Below are 14,108 nucleotides of genomic sequence, written 5' to 3'. Positions count from 1 at the left end.
CAACATTTTGTGGTGATGTAATTGCTGTTTTCATAAAAAATGGTGGTTATTTCCTAAGGGCAAATCCTCTTTGCACTACAAGAACATTTTCATTGCAGTTTCAAGAGCACTTGTAGTATAAAAAGTGTATACGCCTTTAGTAAATAACAGCCAACAGTGCTTTGTATAAGGTTACACAATCACACCATTTTCAGGACTCCACACATTGCTGTCAGGGTCAGCTAAAACAAACACAAGTAGTAAACGTCCACAAAGAATTTCTTTTTTTTTTTAATTGGAAAAAGGATTCACAAATTTGAAGGCATATTAATGGCCCCCCCTACCTGCAAAGAACTCCAGGTATCGTAACCGGACATCACGGGCACTCAGGGAGGGCAAGCCAGGACGGCCGCTTTCAAGCACCGTCAGTGTTTCAGGTATCACTCCGGCCTCAGGCCCAACTGAGCCAGCATAGTTGGCCGAATGTTTCCTTAAAAAGTTATGGAGAATACAGCACGCCAGTATAATATGGTTCAGTTTATACTCCGCCATATGGATAGGTGTCAGAAATAGGCGGAACCGGCTGGCCAGGATTCCAAATGTGTTCTCCACCACTCTTCGGGCTCTGGCCAGCCGGTAATTAAAAACCCTCTGTTCCGGGGTGAGGGTCCTCATCGGGAATGGCCGCATCAGGTGGTCCCCCAGCGCAAACGCTTAATCAGCAACGAACACGAATGGGAGTCCTTCCACATTGTCCTCTGGAGCTGGCAAGTCCAAGCTGCCATTCTGGAGACGCCTGTAGAACTCCGTCTGGGCGTTGTCTCCACCATCGGACATCCGGCCATTCTTCCCCACGTCCACATACAAGAAGTTGTAATTAGCCGACATCACCGCCAACATCACAATACTATTGAACCCCTTATAGTTGAAATAGTACGACCCCGAGTTGGGTGGTGGGATGAGGTGGACATGTTTCCCATCAATTGCAGCTCCGCAGTTAGGAAAGTCCCACTGCTGGGCAAAGTGGGAGGCCACAGTCTGCCATTCCTGTGGCGTGGAAGGAAACTGTTGAGTAAAACAAAAATAAATTAATATTTTTGCACAGAAACATGGCAAGCAGATTAGGCACAAACATTCTGGGGCAACCTCCAGATAGCATTTATTAAGGGGAATTTAACAACACCAAAGTATAAGGTACACCTATCATATTCCCCCTCCCCCCCTCTCATGGGCCATTTCAAACATTATAGGGGGTGTGGAAATCTTACTCTGGTAACCCTCTTCACTTCATTGAGAGATGAATGCCTAAATACAGGGTATTACTTGGAACAGCCCCTCAGTTACACTATTGGCAGCCCACTGTACAGGTAAGAAGTGTCCGAATACAAAGATATAAATACACATTGTACACATTTGAGCACATTTGAACATTCTGCTATTACCTGACTCAAGATAATAATAGTATCTTAAAAATTCAAACAGTACCATTGGAAAGTATACAGGCAGGCCCTTAAACTACATGCTTTGGGGAATTCATCCATAAATCAGAGCACAAAAGAGATGGGTATAGTGTGTATGGGTTTGGCAAAGTCAGCAGAGTATAGATAGAGAATTGGGATCAGCTGACTTAGCAGTTGGGGGAGGGAGGGTTACTAAAAATGATTTGGGGACACCACAAAAAATAAGCCTCTGCCACTCTGCCAGAATTTAAAGTTAAAATAACATTTCTAAACATTTTAGGGGGTGTTTGGGGTAAAGCACTACTATGGAGCTGATAAAATACATTGTTAAGTGACTACATGCGGTGAATATAGGGCCTGTATAGCATGCTGGGGAGGTTAGTGAAGGACAATCTGTATGAAGGACCTAAAAAATTAATTACATAAAAATCCAGCATGCATGAGGACAAAGGGGACATTCACAGCATATTCCAATCATGGTAATTAGGGAACGAGGAAAGAAATTCAATATATTAGCAAACATTAAATACAATAAAATGTGATATTAAAGGATAAAAATCTTACCTTCATATACTCCTTCTGCAGGACCTGTATGATGGCAGAACAGGTCTCTGGGATGATGATACCCAGAGCCTGGGGGGGAGATGCCTGTCGAGAACTTCAAGTCTGCAGATTTCTCCCTGTCGCCAAATACCGCAGGGTAGCGACCAACCTCTGCTTCAGAGTGATGGCTTGCCTCATGCAGGTATCCTGCCTGCTGATATAGGGGGTCAGCGAAGCCAACAGATGGTGAAACACGGGGTCCGTCATCCTGAGAAAGTTCCTGAAATCATCAGGATTATTCTCACAAGTCTCAGGGAGCAAAGGCATATGAGAGAACTGGTCATACTGAAGCAACCAATTCTTGGTCCATGAACTCCTCCCCACCCTGTTCATGGACTGGACTTGTGTCAAGGTCAGGACCCCAACACCAAGCCCCCGCACAGCACAAACTCTACGAGGAGTACGCATACGCAACATGGCTAGAAAACGGTCGGCTGCTCAGAACGAAGTAACAGAACGCACTGAAGAACAGCAAGGCCTGTGAAGAGCGACCTGAAAAACAGTAACGAATGAACAAGAATACAATGACTAAGTCACGCGGAACTTGCTTGCATGCACTGAAGAGCAGATACAAACCCACAAGCACAAACTGAACGGCAGAAAATGATCTGAAAACCACGAGTCTGAAAAAGCGCGAATCGTCTCTCACCAAACTTTTACTAACACGAGATTAGCAAAAGGAGCCCAAAGGGTGCCGCGCTTGGTTCTGAACTGGCCATTTCTAGTCTCGTCGTACGTGCTTGACGTCACCGCGTTCTTGGCGATCGGAAATTCCGACAACTTTGTGCGACTGTGTGTACGCAAAACAAGTTTGAGCCAACATCCGTCGGAAAAAAAACCTAGGATTTTGTTGTCGGAATGTCCGAAAAAAAAGTCCGACCGTGTGTACGGGGCATAAGACCTTCAAAAAAAGCATCAAATTTTTCTTTAGTAAAATGAAAGTGATTTTTGGGTTGTAGGCAATTATATAGTTTGCAATAAAAGGAACCGAAGATCTTAGACATTTCAAGAGGGCAGTGGGTTCTGGTTCCATCATCCTTTAAGAGGAAATCAGGGAAAGAGTTGAAGGGGCGAGGGCGTAACTTGTTTACTAGCATCCTGTGAGGTTTATTTGAAAACTCGTAAAATTTTTGTTTTACCCAGAGTAAGGATTTAGCTGCCTTACCAAGAGTTAAGGATTTAATCTGTTCTCTGAGGGATGTAACCTTGCGGAGTCTCGACACCGTGGGTTTGCACAGTAGCTGACGTTCAGCTATCATCAAGGTAGACGTCAATGACTGTAAAAGTTTGTTTCTGTCTTTTTTCAGACGAGAGCCTTCCGCGATGCAAATACACAGTGGAAGATGACCTTATGTGCCCCCCACAATGTGGAAAAATCCGAAACAGAGCCCACATTGAGCAAGAAAAATTCTTTAAGGCTGGCAGCCAACTTAATGCAGGAAGGCTCAGAGTGTAGGAGTTGGTCATTTAGACGCCAGTGACAAGACCTAGAGGGGATTTGAGATAGCATGACATCTAATGTGATAGGAGCGTGGTCAGACCACGTAATGGGTGATATGTCCGAATTGATAATGTAAGGGATAAGTGGAGCTGAAATAAGAAAGTGATCTAGACGTGAGTACCAGAGGAAGAATAAAGGACAAATGAGGATCATAAAGTCCCTTCCAGGAGCATCAAGAAGGTTGCTTGGCAGATCTTGGACGTTGAGGAGTAGAGAAGTGTTTCTTCGGTTGTCCTCTGACCGGGGTCCAGATGCGATTCAGTGTAGATGGAAGAGGGCGAGCTTGTGGAGGAGCAGCTTGTAGATCGTCTTCAGACAATGGAGGGAGATTAAGATTTTTCATGAAGGCATCTCCTTCCTGAAGATCTCGTAGGCTAGGCTGGACGTCATCCTTAGACACTATGAGACGAAAGAGAAAACCCCAATAGTATGGGACCCTATGTTGTTGCAGGTGTGTTGTAATTGGGCATCAATTCCTTAGTTTTGCCAGGGTGATGGGGGATAGGTCGCTAAAGATTTGGAGCTTGGCCCCTTTATAGGTGACATTTGATTTATTTTGTGTGGCTATGTTCAGGGCTTCCTTACTGTCATAAAAATGAAACCTGACTGTAACGAGCCCCTTGCTCACTCAGTTCCACTCTCCTGACACTCCTCTGCTGCTATAGAATCAGACTATAGAATCAGACATAGAATCTGCTATAGAATCAGACATCTGATTGTTCGGTCATCCAATGTTCAGTTATTAGAACTACAGCTCTGTGCCGTTCTAGTCCAGTTGTGATAGCTCAGAACAAACACCAGGCAGGCTGTATGTAAGTTCAAACAGGAATCTCCTTTATTGCAAAATACAGGCTTTTATACACTCCAAGTGGAGGTGCAGACCTCCTGCTCATATTACTCTAACAATACAGCTGTAACCTAATTAACCTAATTAACATGAGCTAATTAACTAATCCCTTTAGACAGCCTGGATGACTCAGATGTGACCGTTAGGCCAGACTGGCCATCTTGTAGTTCAGAAAATCCAATCAACATTATTACAATCAACATAGACTCTTCACACAATAGCAGAGTTAATTAACACAAACAACAATGGGAATCTAATGACTCTTAGATCCCATACTATAGACTTATTTACAATACACATTTTATCAGACAACAGACAGACAGGTGCTGGAATTTACATCAGCATCTCCTAACAGTATCTGTCCCAGCATTATGAATCAGCCACTATTCCAATATGGCAAATCAAGGGTCCCCAGAGTCTGTGTGTCCTGGGGGAACCAGGACCCGAATCCACAGTAATACCACCTCAAGGGTCCCCAGGCATACAGCTCACAAAGAGCACCATTACCCCAAATGCAAGGGCCCACGATCGATCGGCAAGAGGCTAGCATACAGTCCCCTCCAAAAGTCTCTCTCCCGGCTAGGTCTGTCACACTGACGATGACATCTATGGGCTTAGCTCCAGCAGGAGGTTTCGGGCCCAGGGAGCGGTGTCCCCTGTCTAGGCGCCAATCCACATCCACCACCGTGGGGGCTAAAGTATTGAAGAGACCCAGGAGGTATGGACACAGAGAGGAGTCTCCTACTGTCTCAGGGATGCCACGGAACCGAAGGTTCTGGCGTCTCTCTCTGTTTTCCAGATCCTCCTGTTGCAGTTGTAACTGGGTAACAGAATGTTTAAGATTGTAATTTTCCTCCTTCATGGCCTGAACATAGTTCACCATTTCATCAAATTTTTGTTCCAGGGCATCTGCATACTCCCCAATGTGATTAATTTCCCTGTAGAAATTTTGCTCACCTCTGTCACAATGTTTCTGGTGATTTGTTGGAGGAGAAGCTTTAGCTTGGCATCTAATTTCTCATTCAGGATATCTGGGGTTAAAACCCCCTGAGCAAAGGGAAGGACAGGGCCTGGTATATGTCCTGTGTTGACAGGGGGGTTGCCTGCTTCTTCCATCCCCAGAAGTGGATCCATTGCGGCGATGGGATAGGCAGGGGAACTTGAGGCCAAGGATTGCAGCCTAGTGATGTAGCGGTCCATGCCTGGGCCCGCTCGAGTTCCCGAAAAGGGGGTTGTAATTGTGCTGTTTCTGGCCAACCTTGCCCATGGGGTGCCCGTGGATTAGTGTGATCGATCGGGCTTACCCCTGGGTGTAATGGTAGCTTTCGTTGCGGTGCGGAGGTCTCGGAGAGCGGACGGTTCCTGGAGCTCTCTCAGATCATGTTCGCCATGCCAGGAAGCCGCGCATGCGCTCTATTGGCTATTTCTTGATGTCTTTGCTATGCTACTATGTCAACATTACTATCTATATATATATATATATATATATATATATATATATATATATATATATATGTGTGTTACAGACAAGAGAATCATTTACCCAACTGTAAAACTTTCCCTGAAGAAGGAAAAATACATTTCAATGCGATTTTCCGAAACATGTCGGGATGTATGCTACCAATCCTAAACTCTGAACCTAATTTAAATTGGGCAGCAATTTGGATTGTTAGCTTTGGGTGATATAAATTGTATATTTAATTTTGACGTTAACTCATTGATATACTGTCTTTAAGAGTGTATTGTGTTTATATTTTTATAAAAATCTATTTCTGTATATTAATAAAGTTGGCACTTATGTGCCTTTTATACATATCTACTTCCTATTACTTCTCTATGCCCTATAAAGTCCAAGGGGGCATTCCCCTAATGCACTTTGTTGCATTTTTTCTCTATAATGTTATTTAGGATGTTGGCAGGCTAGCACACTTTTCAATTCTCATATCCCTTTCTTATTTCCAATCTTTATTTACTTCCTTGCTGTGTAGAAATACACGGAAGTTCAGAATATATGGGAACAAGAGCTCAGATAGGAAGAAAGTCTGGAGGCTTTTTATGGTTTTATTACATATACTGGCTGTGCCCGCTCAGTGTGGCGTTAGGTGTAGCCATAACAGCGGCGCATTTGGACTTGGCTGGCGGCTTTACGTCATGGCCCTGCCCCGCTGTGGATGGCGTCAGCTGTAGCCATAACAACGGCCTCCTATAAATTGACTGACAGGTGACACCATAGCCACGTCCCGCTGAGGAAATTCACAGGAACGTAACGCTATGTGGGAAGGCTGTGTATGATGTCACCCACTGCTGCCCTTCGAATTCTGTTTGATACATGTTTGTGTTTTTTATGCCTGTACTAAACTGCTGAAATGTGAGTAGTCCATGTTTGGACACATTTATAACTTTATTAAACATACAGTGAGCACTTAGATCTGTTCCTTTTTTATCATTTATGGTCGGATGTCCGCATTTTGTTCTGAGGCATCTGGAGATAAGAGTGCGATCTGCTTCAACACATTTGGTATATTGGGATCTGCTTGCATAACTACCTGTTAGTTCAGAAGTCCATGCTTTGAGGTGAGAGTAGATAATAAGACCGGAGGTGGAGAGACTGTCACCTTTTGTGGATTTAACATCACTGGTGAAGGCTTTCTGGGACTTGTTGTCCACCAATTATCTGCACTTTTGCTCATCATTTTTCTGGGACTTGTTGTTCACCAACGTTTTGGAATCTTTCTGTTTGCACTGCACTTTTACCCTGTTTAACGTATAATATCACATTAGCTCAAAAGAATCTAGGAGAGTTATAGACTGATGCAATATTTGCTCAAGTGTCTGAACGCAATTAATATTGTTGATCGGGTCATTTAATATTCACCATAATGGCTGGAGGCACTGTATCTAAATTCTATTTTTAATTCAGACACTGCCCCTTTTGTGAATAATTCATAATTCACATAGCCCCTCCATTAGAAACTATTACATTGTGTTTCATGTGCATCACCACTACATTTAACAGCAGGTCATCAGATCTTTCCCAACTCTGTTTTTGAAAAGCATGTTACTAGAACCGCAGAGGTTCAAAAATCCAAAATGGCAGAAGAAGAGATCTAATCCATCTTGGGTCCACAGAAGAAGCTTGTGAAAGGAAAGATGGACAATTAACTGCCATAACTAAAAATACTTTGTAGATTAAAAGGGGTTGATTTACTAAAACTGGAGAGTGCAAGATTTGGTGTAGCAAGGTAGCCAATCAGCTTCTAACTTCAGCTTGTTCAATAAAGCTTTGACAAAAAAAACCTGGAAGCTGATCTGATTCTATGAAAAGCTACACCAGATTTTGCACTCTCCAGTTTTAGTAAATTGACCCAAAAGCATCATAAATACCTTGGAATAATATAAAAACTAGGGCAGAATAAATAGCATCAGATTCAACTCTGAAGCATCCATGAATTCATCTGTATCATTTAAACCTGAACTCAAATATAAAGATAATCATGAATAAAGTAATTTGTTCGAAAAAAATAAAAACATTTATTCTCAATTGTAGCTAGTGTAAGCACCTGATTTCAGCTCATTTAGGTACCTGCACATTGGCACTTAAACTAGAAGGAGGGAGAGCACTAGTAGTCTATCAGTTATGCTGGCAGGGAACAATCTGACAGGAGAGAGACAAAGAGCAGACTGAGCAGAGGAATGACTCATTATGGTGTTGTTGCTGCTCCTTCACTGTCATACCACAGGCTAGGGCGAGTGGCTAGTGTATCTAAATCTAAAAACCTAAATTGTAATTTATTGCAGCTTACTAGTCCTTGCTGTGATGACTGCATTTGCTTTTTTTTTTTTTTTTTCAAGCTTCATTTTTTCACCTGGTACTTCCTGTCCCTTGGTAGTTCCTGTCACTGTATCTATGGAGGGAGCCATGATTGGCATCCTAGGCTGTTCTCCTAATATGGACCAGAAACATGTCAGCATCTCTTTATTTCCATTACATTTGGGGCAGGGCAATCAATAGTTTACAGAAGATAACTAGGAATGATAATATTCTTCTGTGCATGTGACAAAGACACTGTGGGGTTGATTTACTAACGGGAAATCCACTTTGCACTATGAGTGCACTGAAAGTGTACTTGGAAGTGCATTCGCTTTAGATCCGAGGGGAAGATCTGAAATTAGAGGAAGCTCTGCTGATTTTATCATCCAATCATGTACAAGCAAAAATGTAGTTCTTTATTTTCCTTGCATGTCCCCCCCCCAGATCTACAGCGATTGCACTTCCAAGTGCACTTGAAGTGCACTTGTAGTGCAAAGTGGATTTGCTTTTAGTAAATAAACCCCTGTGTTTCTGGAAAGATCCAAATGTGTTTTCTGTATTTGTGGAAAATATTCTTAGCTAGAAAAAAGGGAAAACAAATGTAACCACCACATCTAAGGACTGTAAGCTGCAATATATTTAATTTTTGGGGTTTAGTTTTCCTTAAAAACATGCTGTCAAGTAATTGAGCTAGTTTGCTAAAGCATAAAGTGAGGTGAAGTGCAGTAAAGTTACCACTGCCAGTACCATGTGATCACTGTGACCAATCATAGCAGATCACATGACAATTATACACAATGAATGGCTGCCATTTATACCGTTCATTGGGTACTATTGTGTTGATCTCTGTGATTGGTCACAGTGATCACATGGTACACACAGGGCCAAACGCAATGCACCTGTACCATGTGATAGCGGTGGCCAATTACAGCTTCACAATCTGCTCCCAGCTACATCACTAACCTAGTCTCAACATACCAACCAAATTGTCTCCTTCGTTCCTCCCAAGACATCTTGCTTTTTAGCTCCCTCATCACATCCTCCCATACTCGCCTCCACAACTTCTTCTGAGCCTCTCCCATCCTTTGGAATTCATTACCCCAATCTGTTTGACTATCTCCAACTCTATCCACTTTTAGGCGATCCCTGAAAACCTTTCCCTTCAGAGAAGCCTATCCTGCCTCTGCCTAACTGTACTTTCATTTTCTTATCAGCTCATCCCCTGCAGTTACTACCTTTTGTATCGCTTGACCCTCCCTCTTAGATTGGAAGCTCTAATGAGCAGGGCGTTCTGATTCCTCCTATATTGAATTTTATTGTACAATTGTATTGTAACTGTACTGTCTGTCCTAACATTGTGAAGCACTGCACAAACTGTTGGTGCTATATAAATCCTGTATAATAATAATACACACTGGATGAATGCATGCCATTCATAAAAAATGGTTGCTTATAACACTTAATATAACTGTTATAAGTAATCATAATGTAAAAAAAAATATATATATAGATCTATATATAGAGATCTATTTGTTTATATAGATCTCTATATATAGATCTATATAAATATATATATATCTATATAGATATCTGTATATAGATATTGATATCTATATATATATAGATATATATATATATAGACCTATATATAGATATAGATCTATATATAGATCTATATATATATAGTTCTATCTATCTATCTATCTATCTATCTATCTATCTATCTATCTATCTATCTATCTATCTATCTATCTATCTATCTATATATATGTATATATATATATATATATATATATATATATATATATATATATATATATATGTACAGGCATACCCCACTTTTAAGCACACAATGGGGTTTATTTACTAAAGCTTAAAAGTGCAAAATCAGGCTCACTTCTGCATAGAAACCAATGAGCTTCCATGTTTTATTACAAAAGCTTAATTGAACAAGCTGGGGTTAGAAGCTCATTGGTTTCTATGCAGAAGTGAGCCCGATTTTGCACTTTCCAGCTTTAGTAAATAAACCCCATTGTGGGGTATGTCTGTATATATATCACCTCCCCAGGGTAGTTTAGTGTCACCGTGGTAACACTGTACTGCTCTGGTCACAGTATGTAAAAAAAATTAACAAAAAAGCAAAAAATGGAAAAAAAAAAATATTATTTTACTATTTATACATATTGTCCCTGATCACTGCCACACCAGTTATCTGTTGACACTGTACTGCACTGGTGACAGTATGTAAAAAACAAAAAAAAATTACAACTTCAAAAAACTCACAATGCCTCTTACTAAATACTGTACCTTGGACTGTCATTAAATCAAGTTTGATTGAGTTTCAAATATATACACCATAGTTTGTGGACTCTTTAACTTTCCTACAGACTAAAACATATACACTGATTTGGGTTATTTTTATGAAAGAAATGTAGCAGTATCCATTCTGGTCTAAATGTATAAAGAAAAATTATTGATTTGCAAAATTTTAAAAATAGAAATAAAAAAAATTTGTTTTTTTTCCAAAAGTGTCAGTCTTTTTTTGTTTATTTACCAAAAAAACAAACAAAAAAAAAAACAATGGTGATTAAATACCACCAAAGGAAAGATCTATTTGTGTGAAAAAAACTATTTCATATGGTACAGTGTTTCATGACTAAGCAATTTCCATTCAAAGTGTGACAGTGCTGAAAGCTGAAAATTGGCCTGGGCAGAAAGGGGGTGAAAGCGTTTGTTCTTGAAGTGGTTAAGTGAATACGAATTTACTTCATTGCCCTTAACTTGACTTCATGCTTTAGTAAATAAGGTCCATTACATTTTTCTAGGAAGAAATTAAACACTATTACAGTTTATAGTTCATACATTAAACATAATATGTTCTCATTTGTAGTTCTATGAATATTGTATATTTATTTTTAACTACCCATTTAGTGTTCCTTTTTTATTGGCCAGTAGTGGAATCAGCTCTGTTCACATTCATGAACACAAATGAAAACCAGTACTTGAAAAGGTGAGAGATTTGCCAAAGAGCTTGTAATTATGTCTTTAAGTAGTGGATTAGCTCCAAATTGCTGTACTAAACCACATGCAGATATTGTAAGACTGAGCTCACTTGGTAATGTTTTAAAAGAATTTGTTATTCGAGATAAAGGATACAAGGGAGAAAGACATATTATTTATTCTCTGGCTCCACAAGTGGTAATTTGAGATGAATAACATACAAAGGATAGAATTTGATTGTACATTCACACAAATGTTTTATCCATGATTGAATCTGTTTGACATTATGTTGCAGCCAGTGGGAGATGGGGAAAGGCTTTAGAAACTAGAATATAAACTCTATTACACATTTATATCCAGCAAAGATTTATTATGGTTAAGAAAAATGCTTACCCTTTTGAACAATAAAAATTCTTGTTTTCATCTTAACTTAATTTTCCATTGGTAGTTTTTAGAAACACCTAACAAGCCCAGAGAAATCAGTTAAAAAATAGAACAGTTTTAAATTCCATTTTTTATATTTCTTAAATCTGTATTTTCAAAGATTGCTTAATTAACAAATAAATGTTTCTATAAAGAGACTTTCTGCTTCAAGTGTTTACAAAACAATAGAAGCCTATGGGGTTGATTTACTAAAACTGGGAGGGCAAAATCTGGTGCAGCTGTGCATATAAACCAATCAGTTTCCAGGTTTTATTGTAAAACCTTAAAGCTAGGTTCACATTTTTGCGGTTGCAGTTGATGCAGTTTTCCAGTGCATTTTGAGGTGCATTTTGCATTTTTGAACACAAATTTTTTATTCATTTTTGCATGCATTTTTTTCTCCTTAACAAACTGAGGTGGCTGCCCATCTTTAACAACCGATGACTCATCAGTTGTCAGTGGGATTCCCTGCTGACAGCTGAATGTAAACAAAACAATGCAGGGATTAAAGAACCCACCCCCATTTTTAAAAAATCCATTTTAGACCCTTATATGAGCATGCAGCCCAGCAGGCCAGGAAAGGGGGGGGCGAGCGACCCCCCCCTCCTCTTAAACCATACTAGGTCACATACGCTCAACATGGAGGGGGTACTTTGGGGTAGGGGGAATCCCCCAAAGCACCTTGTCCCCATGTTGATGAGAATACAAGTGCCTCATCTGATATGGATTTTGTGGGGGAACACATGCCATTTTTTTGAAAATGTTGGCTTAGGCCCCCCCCATGCAGTTTTTTTTTTAAATTTTAAGTTTTAAGTTTTGTAATGCCTGCATTCTTTGGTTGGCATTAAGCTGACATTGGTTGTTAAGAACAGTGGCTGCCTGCTCCATAACAACTGGCTATTCCCAGTTTGTTAAGGAGCCTTTAACATTAGAAAAAAAATAAAACGCATGCAAAACGGTGGTGCAGGTTCATTGAAGTCTACTGCACACAAAATGCAATCTGCTGTGGGAAAAAAAGTCCCTGACCCTTTCCAAAAATGCAGTTTCTGAAAAATGCATAGATGTGAACGTGTCTCAAAGGAAATCATTTCCAATGCATTTCTGCAAAACGCACTTAAAAATGCATAGGTGTGAACCTAGCCTAATTGAACAAGCTGAAGTGATTGGCTACCACACACAGCAGCATCAGATTTTGCCTGCTTACGTTTTAGTAAATCAACCCCAATGACTTTTAATGATGGTGCATTTGATATAATCTAGATTATAGATGGATAACATTGTCAATTTTAATGACAAACTGTTTCTGGCCTGACAAATATTTTAGAATAGTAAGTAAGAATCCCAAATAATTATTTAAAGGTGAGAGCAGAGTGTAGGGTCTAGCTATGAGGAATAATGACAATATAATCAGTGCATTCACCAAGAGGATGTTAGTATTGAATTAGTGAACACTGAAAATTGCAAACTTAAAATAGAACCCCACTGAAGTCTATTGGGATAAGTTGTAAAAATTAATTCTGGCAATTTTCAAGGCTAACAGGTAAAGGATTTAGAAACAAAGGGTGTCATGGGAGGTAAGTACCTTTACAAAAACAATGTTGTAAAATATCGCGTCTACAAACTATGGGATATTGGAACTTTTATATAAGGATATAAGGAACTTTTTTTATATTATATAAGGCTTGCTTACACGGCGGCCGTATATAGTGTGATAACATGGAGAGGAGAACTTGAGCTAGATTAGGCAGGTTAGTTAGTGGCGTGCAGGCAGTATATATATATATATATATATATATATATATATATATATGTATATTGCAGTCAGTGTAGAATATATATACAGTGCAGGCAATGTATTAATATATATATATATCTATATATATATATATATATATATATATATATAGATATATATATATATATACCGTGTAAAATATAAATATATAAATATATATATATATATATATATATATATATATATATACAGTGCATTCAGTGTAGACTATATATACAGTGCAGGCAGTCTAGTATATATTGCATTAAAGTGGTTAAGGGGAAACCTATGACATAATTATGAAAAAAACAGCATGGGCTCCCCCCAAAATCCATACCAGGCCCTTTGGGTCTGGTATAGATTTTAAGGGAAACTCCAAGCCAATTTTTTAAAAAAATTGGCACGTGGTCCCCCCAAAATCCATACCAGACCCTTCTCCGAGCAAGCAGCCTGGCAGGCCAGGACAGGGGGGACCCAAAGCACCCTCCCCGTATTGAGAGCAAACGGTCTGGTATGGTTCAGGGGGGGGCGCTTGCTCATCCCCCCCTCCTGAACCATACGAGGTCATTTTCCCATCAATATGGGGAGGGTGCACCTTGTCCCCATGTTGATGGGGACAAAGGCCTCTCCCTGACAACCCTTGCCATTGGTTGTCGGAGTCTGTAGGTGGGGGGCTTATCGGAATCTGGAAGCCCCTTTTAACAAGGGGG

This window comes from Aquarana catesbeiana, linkage group LG11 (assembly GCF_042186555.1).
Source record: "Aquarana catesbeiana isolate 2022-GZ linkage group LG11, ASM4218655v1, whole genome shotgun sequence".
Classification (NCBI taxonomy): domain Eukaryota; kingdom Metazoa; phylum Chordata; class Amphibia; order Anura; family Ranidae; genus Aquarana; species Aquarana catesbeiana.
The sequence above is the reverse complement of the archived record's forward strand: the minus strand, read 5'-3'. Positions refer to the sequence as shown.